At 40.0% G+C, this 12,851-nt stretch overlaps 1 protein-coding gene across 3 annotated transcripts in view; it reads left to right on the forward strand.

The window, feature by feature from the left end:
* The window catches only part of FRMPD4 (FERM and PDZ domain containing 4), a 376,391-nt gene that overhangs the window by 311,100 nt on the left and 52,440 nt on the right, over positions 1–12,851 (forward strand). The gene's annotated exons all lie outside the window — the stretch shown is intronic.

Here is a 12,851-nt window from a genome sequence, read left to right on the forward strand (position 1 = left end):
CACGAAAAACCATAGCCTTGACTAGACAGACCTTAGTCGGCAAAGTAATGTCTCTGCTTTGGAATATACTATCTAGGTTGGTCATAACTTTTCTTCCAAGGAGTAAGCGTCTTTTAATTTCATGGCTGCAGTCACCATCTGCAGTGATTTTGAAGCCCAGAAAAATAAAGTCTGACACTGTTTCTACTGTTTCCCCATCTATTTCCCATGAAGTGATGGGACTGGATGCCATGATCTTCGTTTTCTGAATGTTGAGCTAAAGCTTAAAAGCCAACTTTTTCACTCTCCTCTTTCACTTTCATCAAGAGGCTTTTTAGCTCCTCTTCACTTTCTGCCATAAGGGTGGTGTCATCTGCATATCTGAGGTTATTGATATTTCTCCCGGCAATCTTGATTTCAGCTTGTGTTTCTTCCGACCCAGCGTTTCTCATGATGTACACTGCATATAAGTTAAATAAGCAGGGTGACAATATACAGCCTTGACGTACACCTTTTCCTATTTGGAACCAGTCTATTGTTCCATGTCCAGTTCTAGCTGTTTCTTCCTGACCTGCATACAGATTTCTCAAGAGGCAGGTTAGGTGGTCTGGTATTCCCATCTCTTTCAGAATTTTCCACATTTTATTGTGATCCACACAGTCAAAGGCTTTGGCATAGTCAATTAAGCAGAAATAGATGTGTTTCTGGAACTCTCTTGCTTTTTCCATGATCCAGCGGATGTTGGCAATTTGATCTCTGGTTCCTCTGCCTTTTCTAAAACCAGCTTCAACATTAGGGTGTTCACAGTTCACATACTGCTGAAGCCTGGCTTGGAGAATTTTGAGCATTACTTTACTAGCATGTGAGATGAGTGCAATTGTGTGGTAGTTTGAGCATTCTTTTGCATCGCCTTTCTTTTCTTTTCATTGGAATGAAAACTGACCTTTTCCAGTCCTGTGGCCACTGCTGAGTTTTCCAAATTTGCTGGCATATTGAGTGCAGCACTTTCACAGCATCATCTTTCAGGATTTGAAACAGCTCCACTGGAATTCCATCACCTCCACTAGCTTTGTTCGTAGTGATGCTTTCTAAGGCCCACTTGACTTCACATTCCAAGATGTCTGGCTCTAGATTAGTGATCACATCATCATGATTATCTGGGTCATGAAGATCTTTTTTGTACAGTTCTTCCGTGTATTCTTGCCACCTCTTCTTAATATCTTCTGCTTCTGTTAGGTCCATACCATTTCTGTCCTTTATCGAGCCCATCTTTGCATGAAATGTTCCCTTGGTATCTCTAATTTTCTTGAAGAGATCTCTAGTCTTTCCCATTCTGTTGTTTTCCTCTATTTCTTTGCATTGATTGCTGAAGAAGGCTTTCTTATCTCTTCTTGCTATTCTTTGGAACTCTGCATTCAGAACAACTTGGATGTATCTTAAACACAAGTGAAAGAAGAAAAGAAAATCGTTTATGCTATGTGATTATATTAAGATAAGTTCCCACTGGGGATCAAACTATTCTGTTGTGTTCGGTGCCAGGATAGTAGTTTTCCTGGGGGCAGGGGTGGAGGTACATCGGACATAGCCTAAGGTTTCTCAGTCTCAGCACTACTGACATTTTGGGCCGAAATTTCTTTGTTGTAGGTGGCTGTCCTGTGCAATGTCAGATGTTAACAGCATCCCTGGTGTCTGTCCACTAGATGCCAATAGCAGCCACCCTCATTGTGACAATCATAAATGTCTCTCAGCACTGCCAAATGCCCTCCTGCCATATCCCAAATGCCTCTCCTCTGCTAGATACTCAATATTTACTGAAGGAATGAATGAGGCAAGAACCATTTAGTTAATTATGCTGCTGCTGCTGCTGCTGCTGCTACTGTTGCTGCTAAGTCACTTCAGTCGTGTCCGACTCTGTGCGACCCCATGGACTGCAGCCTACCAGGTTCCTCCATCCATGGGATTTTCTAGGCAAAAGTACTACAGTGGGTTGCCACTGTAGATGTGTGAAATAATTTTTATCGCAAGAGATCCTGCTGCCCTTTTTCAATCTTAAATGCAAGTATCAGTTTCATCCATTAAAGATTCTTCAAAGGCCAAAGATAGTATTCATTCATAAAAAAAAGAAATGAATTAATTGAACAAAAAGTTTAGGTCAAACCAAAACCAAATATTCTTATGCAAATAAAACTGTTAGTAGTAGCAGTTTACAAAGTCAGAGTGCCTAACCTGAAATTTTAGTGCAAAGGTTTAAAAAATGCAATCTAAGAAAAGGACTTGAAATGATCCAATTTCATTAGAATGTTAATTTTGATAATCAGTGCATCGTTTATATGGATTTTAACTCAATAGCCTAATATTCTTTGAAAGAAAAGCACAGCTTAAGCCTTTAACACAATCTGTCAAATGTGAATTGGACTATTCAAAGAATTCTGGTCGCTCCCTAGGTTTATATTCAAGTCATTGATTGTATGTAAGCTATTAATTCTAAACCTAAAATTATAATGTGCTTTAATCCTTTCTCTAGCAAGTTCAAATACATACCCCACAAGGTAACACCAATCGTGCCTTCAAAATTCTTTTTTGTAGTGAAGCATTTTTAGTCCAAGACTCTGATTGGATCTTTTCCTCTCCCCTGAGTTTTTAGTTCTTTTCCCCACTACTCCAATCTCCAAAAGCCCATAGTTAATGTTACAATTGTGCTAGCCCCACGTCCAACAATTAGAGCCTCCTTTTCCACATTTCCACTTATGTTTGTAGGACAGATTTTTTTTTAAGTGTCCATTCTGAATATCCTGTGGAGTCATTAGATTGGATACTGAACCTTCCTTGATAAGGGAGCCATGTTCAATTTCAAATCCCTTTGACTCCTTTGGCTTTTTTTTTTTTAATAGTTTGCAAACTCTTTATGGACAGCTGATGTTTCAGTTTTCTGTCACCACCCAACAAATGAAATGGCTTAAGAAAATAGTTTCTGATCTCATGATGCTGTGGGTTGACGGGGCTCATTCACATGGTTCTCACTCCTGTGGCTTCAGTTCAGTCGACTGCTGGAGCAGGAGCTGGATAAAGACTTGTTTGGACTGGCTATCCAAGGTGGCTCTTTCACACCTGTGTTGTCATGTGGACTTAGACAGCTGACACCACTGTGTCTGACCAGGCCAGTTTCCCTCTCCCCACGCTGCTTCTCCACAGGGCTAGCTTCCTCACAACATGGTGATGGCGGGGTTGCTGAGCTTCTCTGACAGCTGGCTTCTCACAGAGTGAACGTTCCAAGATACCCCTGTGGACACTACAGGGCTTCTGGGATTCTTCTAATCAAGGCCTGGAAGTCATGCAGTGTCACTTCCATAATACTCTATTTGTCAAAAGTACATCACAGAACTAATCCAGATTCAGTGGGAGAAGACTACACAAAGTTATGTGAGTCCCCAAAAGCGTGGTTCATTGAGGACCGTCTTTGGAGCCTCCGTACAGATGGGAAAAGATAAACAGTATGATTATACAGTTGTTCAGGGTGAACCCTTTAACATAGTACCTAATAAGAATCTTTCCTTAAATTCTCTTCACTGTTGCTTTGGCTACCAAACTTTTTCTCACTTCAAATCTGGTGTTCAGTCGCTAAGTCGTGTCCAACTCTTTTACAACCCTATGTACTGTAGCCCGCCAGACTCCTCTGTCCGTGGGATTTCTCAGACAAGAATACTGGAATGGGTTGCCATTTCCTTCTCCAGGGGACCTTTCCGACCCAGTGATTGCACCCGAGTCTCCTGCATTGGCAGCCAAATTCCTTACCACTGAGCCACCAGGGAAGTCCCTCAGATCTTTTAGTATATGCTTAGTGTATTTCAGTGCTCTGATATTGGGTGCATATATTGGGTTGACCAAAAAGTTCACTTGGATTTTTCCATTACATTGTATGGAAACACCTGAGAGAAGTTTTTGGCCAACCCAATATGTTTATGATTATTATATCTTCTCAATGAATTGATCCTGTTTATCATTATAGTGATCTTTTGTGTTACCTTTTTAGCCTTACAGCCTATTTTGTCTGATATGAGTATAATACCATGCTCTGGTTTGGTTTCTGTTTACATGGAATATCATTCTCCATTCCTTTACTTTGAGCCTTTGTGCATCCTTAAAGCTGAAGTTCCTCTCTTGCAGGCAGCATATGGTTGTGTCAGCAATATCACCCCTCATTCAAGGAGAAAATGGTAGTGAGAGAGATCATAGAATTGGTAGAAGGCAAGCCAGTGCTCCCGGACAAGTGAATTCTATGATTCATCCCCTCTGTCTTTGCTGCTCTGAAAACTATTGTGGCTTCATTATGCCTGTTTCCTTTCTCTGCATCCCTTGAACCTTAGTAATAAAATGACAAGTAATCCAGTTCCTCCTCTTTGCAGTTATTGAAGTAAAGGCAATGTGCAGCAACAGTGAGGAGAGTGTTGATATTTCATGAAGTCCATGACAGATCACACTTAATGTGTTGACCCTGTTTACATGATTGATTGTTAGCTGTTTCCACCCTCTCCAGCTAATGGCTTCAGTACCTGTTAGGAACTGATACAGTGGATAATTGCAGTCTCTGTTGAGAATGGTAGAAAGGTCAACTGGATGAAGCATTAAACCTCCATTTCAAATAGTCCTGTGGTGACTTTTCTGAAACAGAGGGACGTTATTTCCTCCAGCTTTGCCAGCAACTGGCTTTATATTATGACTAGTCATCAGAAATCTGTTTTTTTTTTTTTTTCATATCTCCAGGTTCAGGTAAGAAGAGAAAATACTGGGTTAGCCATAAAGTTTGTTCAGATTTTTCTATAAGATGGTACAGATTAACCCAAACAAACTTTTCAGCCAACACCTAGGATTGTGATGTTCTTCTGAGAAAAGCATCATCAGAGAAATACTGTTTATCTGTTCTTCTTTTCATAAAGAGTGACTATCTACCAGCAGAGAGTTTAAGGGCTGAGATGCACTAGCTAGCTGAAAAGGATATTTTTCTATCTTCTTTGAGAAACTCTGAAGTTCAACAAGAAGAAAGACTTATGTGTACTTAGAAGTGAGAGTTCAAACACCATTTCACTGTGCCTTACCACCTTTCTTTCCAAATAAAAATACTGCCTATCAGTCTTTTGAATTATGTTAAGATGTGATTTTACAGTTCACAAAATCTTTCATATATCACCCTAAATTACCTCTTTATTTTGCCTTTTAAAAGCCTAACTTTTCAGCCTTCATGAATTGATTCCTGACTTCTACTGAAGAAGTTGAAAATCATATTGTTCACTTGTTTAGACCTTTAAAAAAAAAAAAGACTCCTCCTGAATTTTGACATGGAATATACTCTTTACATTTTAGTTTGTTTTGCTTTTGCTTCATTTTATTCTGTTTTCCCAATCTTTGAGGAAGTCTCATTGCTCTTCACACATAAATTCGTGTTGATCTCTGTATTAGTTAAGGAAATCTGTTTATTCGGCCTATGAGGGAAATATACAATAGTGCATGCCAATGTGATTATATACTGCAGTATTAAGATCATGTAAATATCAAGTGGGAAAGTCAAAGAAAGGTGTCAAGCTATTCTACTCTAAGAGAAAGCAAACAAAAACTTTAGTTTCATTGTTGAAAGGGATTTTAATACCAAAAACCTCATTAGAATCTGAGATTCTTCACTTGCTGCAACAGAATCCCATCCAATAAAAATTAAAAAAAAATTTTAATTGGAGTATAGTTGCTTTATAGCCAATGAAGTTTTAAAATAGGCAGTGTCAGTTTTCATTTGCTATTATTTTCTCCTATTCTGAAGGCAGTCTTTTCACCTTGCTTATAGTTTCCTTTGTTGTGCAGAAGCTTTTAAGTTTAATTAGGTCCCATTTGTTTATTTTTACTTTTATTTCCAATATCCTGGGAGGTGGGTCATAGAGGATCCTGCTATGATTTATGTCAGAAAGTGCTTTGCCTATGTTCTCCTCTAGGAGTTTTATAGTTTCTGGTCTTACGTTTAGATCTTTAATCCATTTTGAGTTTATTTTTGTGTATGGTGTTGGAAAGTGTTCTAGTTTCATTCTTTTACAAGTGGTTGACCAGTTTTCCCAGCACCACTTGTTAAAGAGATTGTCTTTAATCCATTGTATATTCTTGCCTCCTTTGTCAAAGATAAGGCGTCCATAGGTGCATGGATTTATCTCTGGGCTTTCTATTTTGTTCCATTGATCTATATTTCTGTCTTTGTGCCAGTACCATACTGTCTTGATGACTGGCTTTGTAGTAAAAATATACAAGCAACTCCTGCAGCTCAATTCCAGAAAAATAAATGACCCAATCAAAAAAATGGGCCAAAATACTAAATAGACATTTCTCCAAAGAAGACATACAGATGGCTAACAAACACATGAAAAGATGCTCAACATCACTCATTATCAGAGAAATGCAAATCAAAACCACAATCAGGTACCATTTCACACCAGTCAGAATGGCTGCAATCCAAAAGTCTACAAGCAATAAATGCTGGAGAGGGTCTGGAGAAAAGGGAACTCTCTTACACTGTGGGTGGGAATGCAAACTAGTACAGCCACTATGGAGAACAGTGTGGAGATTCCTTAAAAAAACTGGAAATAGAACTGCCTTATGACCCAGCAATCCCACTCTGGGTATACACACCGAGGAAACCAGAATTGAAAGAGACACGTGTACCCCAATGTTCATCGCAGCACTGTTTATAATATCCAGGACATGGAAGCAACCTAGATGTCCATCAGCAGATGAATGGATAAGAAAGCTGTGGTACATATACACAATGGAATATTACTCAGTCATTAAAAAGAATACATTTGAATCAGTTCTAATGAGGTGGATGAAACTGGAGCTGATTATACAGAGTGAATTAAGCCAGAAAGAAAAACACCAATACAGTATAGTAACACATATATATGGAATTTAGAAAGATAGTAACAGTAACCCTGTATGTATGTGAGAGAGCAAAAGAGACACAAATGTATAGAACAGTCTTTTGGACTCTGTGGGAGAGGGAGAGGGTGGGATGATTTGGGAGAATGGCACTGAAACATGTATAATATCATATATGAAACAAATCACCAGTCCAGGTTCGATGCATGATACTGGATGCTTGGGGCTGATGCACTAGGATGACCCAGAGGGATAGTACGGGGAGGGAGGAGGGCGGAGGGTTCAGGTTGGGGAACACGTGTATACCTGTGGTGGATTTATGTTGATGTATTGCAAAACCAATACAAAACATTGTAAAGTAATTAACCTCCAATTAAAATAAATAAATTTGTATTTTAAAAAATAAATAAAATACAGGTCAGATCCTGATTAAAAAAATAAAATAAAACTGCTTAAATCAAAAATAAAATAAAATAAAATGGGCTGTGATGCCAAAGAACGACCTGCAACCACTGACATTGGGTGTCCCAAACATGTTTCAAGGGATTTTCCATCAAAAAAAATCTAAGAAAAGACTTTTGTTAAAAGAATGAAAAGAGAGGAATAAAACAAATTTTATAGGAGTGTTTTAGGGTAGATTAGACTATATTTTCCTATGCAGGTCAGCACTGTAATATAGGGATTAAAGTGATATTTTCACAAATTCAATCATTTTAAAAAATATTGGCACTCTAATTTGAGATTAATCTTTAAGAGTAGAAAATTCACTTGGCATTCAGTATGAAATTGTACTTCTCTAAATGTGCTCCTAACTGGATTTGTTTCAAGTCCCTAGCTGTTTTAAGCCTTCATAAAAAGAAGTTATCTGATTACTTGAATGAGCCATTTTTCATTCCAAATTCTAATTTGTCTGTTGTGGCTATTTTTAAATGGCTTTGATCTTCTTTATTTTCTCCTAGGATCTTAGGGTTAGGAATTCTAAGGAATTCAAAACATTATGGAGTTCTTGTCTGGCAGATTATAATTAAATAATTATAGGTGAGAGAAAACAGACTAAAAACACATCCCTAGTTCTAATGGTAAATAACATATTGGAATATTTTATTTCAATTGAGACAGCATCATTTACTCATTAAGTGGTAAAATTAAAATCAATATAGGTTATGTTTCAGATGAGTAACAGGGAATTACTATAGACACAGAATTTAAATGCTGTAAATATAATAGACATATTTTGGAAAATGGTTTCCATTTTCAAATTAATAATGTATACTGAGCAGTGCTTCTTTCTGACATGCTTGACAGGAAAATATTCTGTGTAAGGTGAAGTCATACATGGACACTACCTTTGAGACACTCACAGATTAATTGGTTGTGAATCTTTCTTTGTTGGTGTTGCAGACAGAATTTTAGATGGCCCCATGGATGATGCCTGTCTCTTAATGTTCATAATTTGTGTATTTCCCTCTCGTGTAATGTGGGTGGTACCTGTGATTTGCTTCTTGCCAAAAAAATATGGCAAAGGTGCTGGGATGTCACATCTGTGATTATGTTACATAAAATTATACCTTCCATTTTGCCAAAGGATTCTGTCTCCTTTTCCTTTGCTGACTGCCAGCAGGAACTGAAGCCCTTGGTCCAACAATCCCAAAAGAAACTATTTAATCCTGCCAAAAACCGTAAAAAGTCTACCTGGAATTGGATCTTTCCCAATGGAGCTTTCAGATGAGACCTTAGCCCTGGGTAGCACTTAATGGCAGTCTCATCAGAGAACTTGGATAAGATGACCAAGTTAATTCATACTCATGTGTCTGACTCATAGAAACTGTAAGATAATAAATGTGTGTTGTTTTAAGCTGCTAAGTTTATGGTAAGTTGCTATGCAGCACAAAATAACTAATGAAGCTGGCTTCTGTGGTAGGACAGAATACTGATCCACATCATAATGCCCAGATCCTGTGACTCTGCAGAAGTGATTCAGTTCAGGATGGAGCAGTTTTTCCTGAATTATCCAGGTGGACCCAATGTAATCACAAATGCCCTTATAGGTGAACGAATAAGGCAGGAGACTCAGGGAGAAATTGGAAGATGCTACATTGCTGTTTTTGAAAATGGAGGAAGGGGCCACAAACCAAAGAATATAGGAAGCCTCCAGAATCTGGAAAAGTTTCCAGAATGAATGCAGCCCTATTAACACCTTGATTTTAGCCTAGTGAGGCCCATTTCAGACTTTTGACCTCCAGACTTGTAAGATAACCAATTTGTGCTGTTTTAAGCCACTAATTTATTACAGCAGCAATAGGAAGCTAATGCAGTCTATGCTTATTCTGTTAGCATCTAACATGAATAATGAGTCCTTCCCCAGGGGTTTGTCTGCTCCTAACAGACTGTACTGGAGCTGTGCATATTCTTTTTCTTTTTCTGGAAATGAACAAATTACAAATACAGTGCCAGTGAGCATTGCTGTAGGGAAAATGAGCATCTTTTCCACAGCCTCGTGGGCCCGTTCACTCTCCCCCACCCTACCACATCAGACCTCTCATTCTTGCACTTACCATTTTATTGTTTCTTCTTCAGATTTTAAGCACTCGCTGTCTTAGTTAAGGACTGTTTGGATTCAAATAATCTGATCTATTCAAGTCAGTTTTAAATAAAGTAAAGTTGGGAGTAAATGTAGCAGTTAGGTCTCAGGATAAAATCGTAAAGCAACTGTTCTTTTCCCTCATTGCCTGTTCAGAACAGCTGTCTAGGGCCAGGTCTTCATTCAAATCTCAGGCAGGTCCACAAATATATTAAGCATGTTCAGAAAATTTCTCCATTCATTCGAATACTTATAATCACAACAACTCTTATTCTGTCATCAATATGTTCATTTGTCACATGATAGTCAAAACTGCCAATGCCACAAAATTTCTCCCTTGCCCGTATTTCCAATCTGGGAAGCCTTCACTGTGTTAAGGGGCATTCCCCAAGATTTTTCTCCAGCTTTGGCACCTTCCGCATTGAAATGAGGACAGGACAGTGAGGTAAAAAGCAGGAAATTCTCACTGTTTTGACACCAAGGTAATCCAGTATTGACTTCCTCTATCCATGGAAGATCATGACAGTTGATTTATGGGTACCTGTGCAGATTTCTAGAAGGTTTCTCTGTTGGGTTGTTCCAACTGCAGGTCCCTTGAATCAGATAGTACCCAGTGACTGGCTGTGTCCAACACTCCTCAGCTTCTACATCTTTCCAATAAGGCCCTCTTGCCCTGGAAGAAGCTCAGTTGAGCAATGCCTTTATTAAATGACCCCAGGGCACCATATCTACTGTGTCTTCCAGATATCATCACAGGAATTGCACACTTAGAGTCTGTCTCTGTGGAAGGGTAATAATCTTTCAAACGTAGCCTTTGCTCTTCGGCCATGTGCTGCTTGCACTGACCTTTCCCTATTACCTTTGTTTCAGTTAAGTCATGATTAATACCCCAAGATGAAAAAGGGTCCCAAACTCTGGTTTTAATCTCTTCTTTGAAAGTATGTAACACCCTGTTTTGGCATGTAGGGGTGACTGGCATCAGGCCTCAGCTGAACCTGCCTCAATCATTGTGGCATTCTCTAATAGGTGAACATATGTGACTCCCATCTTTTTTTTCCTTCTAGGATTAGAATCCTAAGGGACCCAAAGCACTATGGAGTTAATTCTTCTTGTCTGGCAGGTGATAATTAAGTACTTACAGATGAGTGAAACGAAAAATAAAAGCCCATTGCCAGAACTGACAACAGATATCATACTGAGATATTTGACTTCAGTCATTTTATTGATGTAAAATGATGAACAACCAGCCCTCAGGAATGGTGGGAACTAGGCCTGCTCAGGGGACCCTGGCATCTGTAATCTTTCCTCTTATTCAGTCATGATTGTGACTCAGCTTCCAGATCTTTGTCTGTATCTCTTAGTTCTGATTCTGGAGAGAGGACATCCAGTGGCCTCATTCCAACACTTAGGTCCAATCGGCTATGTCCCCAGGATACGTTCTGAGCCTATTGCCTACTGCTAAGGGCTCTGGGGACAGCCTTGGGTAGAGCAGGCCAGGCAGGACCAACAGGCACATGCCACGGCTCAGTTCAGTTCAGTTGCTCAGTCGTGTCTGACTCTTTGAGACCCCATGAATCACAGTACGCCAGGCCCCCCTGTCCATCACCAACTCCCGGAGTTCACTCAGACTCACGTCCATCGAATCCGTGATGCCATCCAGCCATCTCATCCTCGGTTGTCCCCTTCTCCTCCTGCCCCCAATCCCTCCCAGCATCAGAGTCTTTTCCAATGAATCAACTCTTCCCATGAGGTGGCCAAAGTACTGGAGTTTCAGCTTTAGCATCATTCCTTCCAAAGAAATTGCAAGGTGGATCTCCTTCAGAATGGACTGGTTTGATCTCCTTGCAGTCTAAGGGACTCTCAAGAGTCTTCTCCAACACCACAGTTCAGAAGCATCAATTCTTCGGCCCTCAGCCTTCTTCACAGTCCAACTCTCATATCCATACATGACCACAGGAAAAACCATAGCCTTGACTAGACGGACCTTAGTCGACAAAGTAATGTCTCTGCTTTTGAATATACTATCTAGGTTGGTCATAACTTTTCTTCCAAGGAGTAAGTGTCTTTTAATTCCATGGCTGCAATCACCATCTGCAGTGATTTTGGAGCCCAAAAAAATGAAGTCTGACACTGTTTCCACTGGCTACCATACTCTGATTCTTCCTGCCACATCGTTCCATGCACTCAGTCCACACATTCACATGCCCAGCCCCCTAGAGATGGATGCCCACCTTGCCTCCAGTGTTTCACGTCCATGCGTCCCCTGACTGGGAACGTCCTCATCCACTTTCCCTCAGAGGCTAATGGGAGGATTTCTTTGGGATATAAGCCAGAGTGCAATGGCTCGGTCCTAGTGCTGTGAGGCTGAAGTTTGCCTAGGTGTGCCAGACTGCTCCCCAGAACTGCTCCACGAGGCTCCATGGCCACCAGCCATGCACTGTCATTTGTCTCATTCACCAAATTCTCATTTGATTACACTGTTGTTCTATTATTCCATCTAATGGGAACACGGTCTTGCCACTCCAGTTAGTGGGGCTTTCTGTCAACCCTTGGCAACTAGGAATTGATGGGATCAGACAGGCCTCTACCACCATCAACATCATCCTAAATGTTCTGATTCTTCATCCAGTTCTTGAGTTCTAGTCCTCTTTTTCTTCCCCATTGATTTCTCTTTTTCCCCACCCCCACTCCCTCCATCAGGGCCCAGCCGCCACCGCTCCTGTGGCAAATCACATCGTCCTCCCCAGGCAATGGGCTTATAGTGGGGGGTTGAAGAGTACTTAATGCTAAAAATGCAATTTGTCATGACTTCTCCAAAGGAACAGCACTGCAATAGATCCCCTTGTCTTGAATCATTTGGGCAGGACGTCACAAAAGCAGGTAATTAATTACCACCTAAACTATAGAAAAAATCAGCCCCTGCTCAACGAAATGGCAACTGACCTTTCTCCTACTCAGTATAAAAAAGGAACAAAGGAAGGAAGAAAAACTATTGCAACCTATAATAAGATTTTTCCTCAAAGGGTCAAGTTATTTGAAAGGTTTGGCTTACTTGGGGGAAATTAAATAAACCATGACATTGTATTATGTTGTCCTGCTCTTGGCTACACAGTGTTCACTATGGTGAACAATATTTCCCAACGAGTGCCCTTCTGAAATGTTTATCAGCTCAAGATCCTAGGCATTGTTACCTCAGCCATAGAAAGCCACACGGCATGGGAAGTCACATTTGCTGGGATCCTGTTTTTACATAAGAAACCTACGATGACATTTTTCTTTTCCTGATGCTGACCCTAAGAAGATAATGATGTTCAGTGAATTGATACCATTTAAAAAAATCTATCCCCTTCCAGAAAATTGCACAGACATTTTAAGCAGCTAAAGG

The sequence above is a fragment of the Ovis canadensis genome, chromosome X, assembly GCF_042477335.2.
Source record: "Ovis canadensis isolate MfBH-ARS-UI-01 breed Bighorn chromosome X, ARS-UI_OviCan_v2, whole genome shotgun sequence".
NCBI lineage: Eukaryota > Metazoa > Chordata > Mammalia > Artiodactyla > Bovidae > Ovis > Ovis canadensis.